The sequence below is a fragment of the Puma concolor genome, chromosome D3 (assembly GCF_028749965.1).
Source record: "Puma concolor isolate L17-30 chromosome D3, mPumCon1.1.hap2, whole genome shotgun sequence".
In the NCBI taxonomy this organism is placed as follows: Eukaryota; Metazoa; Chordata; class Mammalia; order Carnivora; family Felidae; genus Puma; species Puma concolor.
This window is the reverse complement of record NC_141678.1, coordinates 38564360-38570304: the sequence shown is the minus strand read 5'-3', so window position 1 is coordinate 38570304 and position 5945 is coordinate 38564360.

Genomic DNA, 5945 nt, shown 5'->3' with positions numbered 1-5945 from the left:
TCATTTCCCTTGGATCTTCAACTTCTCTCTCTCTCCTGTTCGCTCTTGCTTCACAAATATTGTCGGGTCATCTTCCCCAGATGCTAAGAGCCTCAGAAGCAGGGGCCCTGATTGATTCATCAATGTTTTCCCTCAGTACTGAACACATAGCAATACATATTTGTTGGGTTGAATACAAATTTGTTGTACTGAATACAAAGCAATACATATTTGTTGGGTTGAATCCTTTGCATGTCCACATGTATTATCAGTATACCTAAAATTTATATCCTAATTCTAAGCTCATCTTTGACTAAGGACTCGTTAATAGGGAAAGGCTTTTAGCAAATTCATTAATTAGAGTCATTCTACTGTCAAATTTATTTGCTCATCTGAACTGAGGTTACTTGAGTTTTATATTATCATTACTACTTGTCAGTGAATGATACAGAGCTTGAATTTCATAAGTATGTGTAAATTATATTTAAAATAATAATTACTATTAATAGTTAAACAAGTCATTTATTCTTAGAACAGGCCTGTGCTAATTAATATTTTTTTCATACTAATAGTCATTATGAAATAGAAGTTCTCAGGGAATTGAGACCAACCTGGTAAGAATCATTTTCTACATGTACTATGAATGTGCATTTGACCTTGGAAGCACTAGGGTGGGAAGAGGAACAAAAGCCAGAGCTTACTTAGAGCTGCATGGACACTATAGGAATTTGTCAGGGAAAAAAAAGTCACTTGGAAGAAGTGAGGTTTGGATTGCAGTTTCAAGTGGGAATGACTCTTGGAGCCCCAGGCCAGAGACCCCGGGATTAGACGGTGCTAGGGAATTCTGAGCCCCACCTAGACAGTGTTATACCACTGCTTATGTGAATGGCCAGAACTCACTTGTTAGAAGCACAGGAGTGTATTCATTCACTTGAGCTGCACTTGACTTGTCTGATTCTATGCTTGTTACATACCTGCTTGACCAGCCTATTCCTGCATTTTGTAAAAAGAAGAAGAAGGAGGAGGAGGAGGAGAAGGAGAAGGAGAAGGAGAAGGAGAAGGAGAAGGAGAAGGAAGAGGAGGAGGAGGAGAGGAAGAGGAAGAAGAAGAAGAAGAAGAAGAAGAAGAAGAAGAAGGAGGAGGAGGAAGAGAAGGAGAAGGAGGAGAAGGAAGAGGAGGAGGAGGAGGAAGAATAGGAAGAGGAGAAGGAGGAGGAGAAGAAGAAGAAGAAGAAGAAGAAGAAGAAGAAGAAGAAGAAGTTTCCTCCATCCCTGCATCTAGCCTTATGTTCTCTCTCCCTCTCTGCCTCCACCAGGGACTCAGATCTGGGCCCACAGCATGGGGGTGGGGGTGGGAGTGCTCCTGGGCTCAGACACACGAGTTTGCTTCATCTTCCTCTTGGGTGAACCAGGGACTTCCCTCAAGCTTCTTATTCCTTTTTTTAAATGTTTTATTTTATTTTTGAGAAAGGGAGCATGAGAGTGGGAGGGACAGAGGGGGGGCAGAGGATCTGAAACGGGCTCTGTGCTGACAGCAGTGAGCCCATGTGGGGTTTGAACTCACAAGCCGTGAGATCATGACCGGAGCTGAAGTCAGATGCTCAACCGACTGAGCCACCCAAGTGCCCCCAGGCTTCTTATGTCTAATGGCAACGCCTCACTCTTCTTCCTCAGTTTCAGGTCACTGGGTTCTTTCTCATCTTCCTGAGCGTTCTAAGCAGAATCCACATTTGTTTTGACACTGGGGCTCTGCCTCACTTGTGTCAGCCTTCCCCTGGCCTTCTGTGTCTACTTTGCCTTTCCCTCCAGCCGGGTGCAGGCTGCTTGCTAAAGAATTCCGGGAGACGGTGGCCAAGTGCACGCTGTTGAATTTCTTCACACCTGCCAACACGCCGCCTGCAGCCCCTCGGGTCTCTCTGATTCCGGCTGCCCACCCACCCATTCACCTCAGCTCCTTCCCTCTCCTGCTCCTCCATCCACCTCTGTGGCCCCTCTCACCCATGACAGGGACCTTCCACTGGGATCCTCTGGCTTCTGAGGCCCCAAGGGCTCTGGATGAGTCTGTCATGTTTCCAACTAAGTTCTCACGTTTGGGGAGTCTGGGAAATGAGGTAGGCACTGGGGTATAAAGCATCAGTTTATGCCATCCTGTCCCATAACCGTGTTGGGGTGTTGCATCTGGCCTGGCCCCAGGGTGCCCTGAAAGTGTGCACAGGTGAGGAGGGCAGGTGACGTCACAGCACTCTATCTGCTCCGAGACTCCTTCCTCACAGCTCCAGCACCTGTGAACCTTCAGGAAAAGAAACCCTGCTTTCCTTGCTGCGGGAAGTCTAGTTATGTGGTGTGGTTGCCCTTTGTTCAATATGGACAGCTCTCTTCCAGCTGATGAGGTCAGGTTGTTAGGGTTCCAAAAAGAAATGCTACTTGCAAACAAGAACTCAGAGATAGTGTTTGGTAATCAGAAGACTTTTATCCTCTGGTTCGAACATGGGTATAGCCTTTTTTTTTTTTTTAATATGTGATGTGGTGAGCAGTTCATCACACAAAGGCTGGGGGAGAAAGGGGGAGGCTGAGTCTGGGTCAGAGAAAAACAGTTCATTTTGTGAGCACGCAAGAGTCAAAGACCCCGATAGAGTAGGAAATAAACAGACTTCGCTAAGGACGTGACATTGGCAAGAAGAGTTTCTAGAACCAGGAATCACCAAGTGGCTGCCCTGTGCCTCCGGGTGGAATGCAAATCCGAGGCTGATGTCCACAGAATTCTGAAAGCTGACATCCGTGATCTTAAAGTCACGGACTGTCTTCACACCCTAACACGTGTGCAGTTTGGGAACGACAGATGTTACCTCAATGAGCTCTACTTATATTCTTGAAATTTCGGATCGCGCATTTTGACAGCAATATTCAGATCCTGCCTTGGAAAGTTGAATCCCTGGCTCTTAGTTGGTTCTTCTCAATCTGCAATTTCAGACGGGATCTCAGGAGGTTCATTTATAGCAACGGTCTGATTCCTGCTGTGATCCTAATAAGGCAGGCCCATCTTCTTACCTTTTAATAAAGTCATCAGCAGAAACAAGTGGGCCTCACAGGGGAGTGCAGAGAGGCATTTATCCTCAGTGGGACAAGGGTTCTCTTCTGTGTAATTGACAGTAAATAAAACTAATGTCTAATTAAGAGGTTGACACTGCATAAAATACACCTCCTTGCTTGGGAATCGAACGCCTCGGATCCTAGTTTATCAAGGCGCTGATTGGGCACGTTTTTGTGTCCTGATCCCACTAGTCACCGGCAGCATGTGCTGGAAGAGAAGGGCTCGGACCTCCCAGTTCAGTATGAAAGCACATTGAGGTGGACCCGTGGAGAGCCTGAGGGGCATCTGGCAGGGAGTTCCAGGCAGCCGTGTAAGCCAACAAGCATCCTGCAGTGTGGACTGGGCAGGCAGGTAGTCAAGGCGGGACTCAGGGAACAAGGCCTGGGAACAAGTAGGAACAAAACTTAGGGAAAACAGAACTGTTCACATATTTCAGAGAATATGATGAAGATCATTACCGGGTAAATAAGAGCTTAGCCATTGGAAGGGTAAGGGGAAGGAAAAGCAAAACCGGGTTTCAGAAACTCTACATCTATCATGGTTCTATTGCTGTCTGTTGACAGAGTTTTCTACCACCAGGTGCTAGGGGCCCATTGTTCAAAGCCTGGTCTGTGGACCCCCAGCACTGACACCACCCATTAGAAATACAGAAGCTCAGGGGCGCCTGGGTGGCTCAGTCTGTTGGGCGTCCGACTTCAGCTCAGGTCATGATCTCGCGGTCTGTGAGTTCGAGTCCCGCGTCGGGCTCTGTGCTGACACCTCGGAGCCTGGAGCCTGCTTCGGATTCTGTGTCTCCCTCTCTCTCTCTGCCCCTCCCCTGTTCATGCTCTGTCTCTCTCTGTCTCAAAAATAAATAAACGTTAAAAAAAAAAAAAAAAAAGAAATACAGAAGCTCAGACCCCAGCCCCGACCTACTGAATCGGAATTTGCCCTCGGTCAGGGTCCCGGGGCGACCCACGCATGCATTACAGTCAGGAAGGAGCACAGCCCTCGGCGACAAGCTCTCTAGAACAGATGCTTTTCTTTCCTGTTCGCCGTGGGCTTCGCAGTAGCTACGAGATGACCCCATAACATATTTCCTGAAGAGATTAATTAACTAACTGGGGGGAGAAATCAGCCTGGAGTACTTATCTCGGCCGAGTCCAGGAGCAAGCTTAGCCCCTGAACATGTAAGTAACAGAGTCTAAGGGGCAGAGCCCACATGGGGTGTGGAGGAGGAAGGCACAGAGCCCAGCCCCCGGAGCACCGCCCTGGCATGGAGGGAGCACTGTGGCATAGTGGGGCCGGGGTCCTGGGTTCTGTCTGTGCCTTGTGAGCTGAGTAACACTGAAGAAACCGCTTGCCTTCTTTTGGGGCCTCATTCATTCATCCGTTCATCAGGCAGATAAAAAGATCTGCCTTGCCTTTGTCACTGATGCCGTAGGAGGATTAATTGAAACAATATACACAGAGACACTTTGTAAACAGGGATCAATTATACGCAGATGAGGAATTCTGGTTTGATCTGCCCTTTGATCTACTCCAGCCTTGTGCCTGCCCTGAGCCCGCCCTCCGCCACAATCACCCTGCAGGGCGTGGGGCCGGGGCCAGGCTCAGGCACAGGGACAGGTGCCGGCCTGAAGAGGTCCACCTTCCAGCCCTCCAGGTCACTGCCAAGGCCACCTGCTTCTCAGGATCGCCGTGCCAAGTGCAGGGGCGCAGTGGCTTTCTCTCAGCATTGGATTTATTCCGACCATCCAACAGGATAATAAGCAGCAAGAAACCCATCAATCCCACATCAGCCTGACCCCATTTTACAAACCTGATGATACTTAGCCTAGCAGCATGTTTGCTTTCTTTCCAGCAAACAGTCAAACATGATTAAACTCTCTCCTCATTTCCATATTAATAGCACACCCGTGTGAAGAATTTAGGGAAACACATTTCTGGAAATCTCATTTTTGATTTAAAATTTTCCAGTGTTGCAATGAACAGCAACACACTGCCATGCAGAAATGTCCCCTCCTGTCAGGGAGCTCAGAGGAGATGTTGATCCCTTTCCGGCAGCTTCTTCCCATGGTCAACAACAACTCGGTCACGAAATGCTTTCTTCCCTGGCAGTTCCCTAAGGCTGTGGCTTAAATGTGCTCCTTGCCCACCTCTCCTTATTGGGAACAGGAGAGAGAGGGCTTCCTGGTGATCTGGGTGAGGTCGCTCCTCACACTTAGAGATGACAATGAAGTTACTTCATCACCTCCCAGAATCTGGAATCGGAGACCCTTCCTCTTCCGGTTGGATGGATCCATTCTCTGTCACTTTTCTTCAGATTTGGGGCAGAGACTAGTGTGCAGATGAGGGACGGGGAGAACACTGAGCACAGCTGAGTCCCAGACCTCCCCCCCAACCCATCCTGCAGACTGACAACATGACCCATTCTCCGCCTCACAAAGATACCAAAGATATGGCTTCTCTAACCACCCATCCTCGCCCTCCAGTGAGAATGCCAGGAGGCAGGTAGGACCCCAGGTGGGGTGGGATCCTTGTCTTAGCTCCTTCATGGACAGGCGGTCTCCTTTGGAGTAAGTAACTTATCCAACACTGTTTCTTGGATTCTGAAAAGAATAATAATATTATTTGCACGGACCTACCTCGTGAGGTTGTTAGGAGAAATTTTAAATAAATGATGCACGTAGACCACTTAGCTCAGTGCCTAGAATAAAGTGCCCAATAAAAGTTGGCTGTTGCTATTTTGTCTTTATTGTTGTAAATAATGTATCATTATTCACTGTTCCACTTAACATCCCATCAACAGCGATGGGGAAAGAGTTCCCAGCCAAGACTCCTCCTCCTTGGCCCCTTCAGCAAACAGGAGGCAAGGGAGGGGGAATCTATTTGGA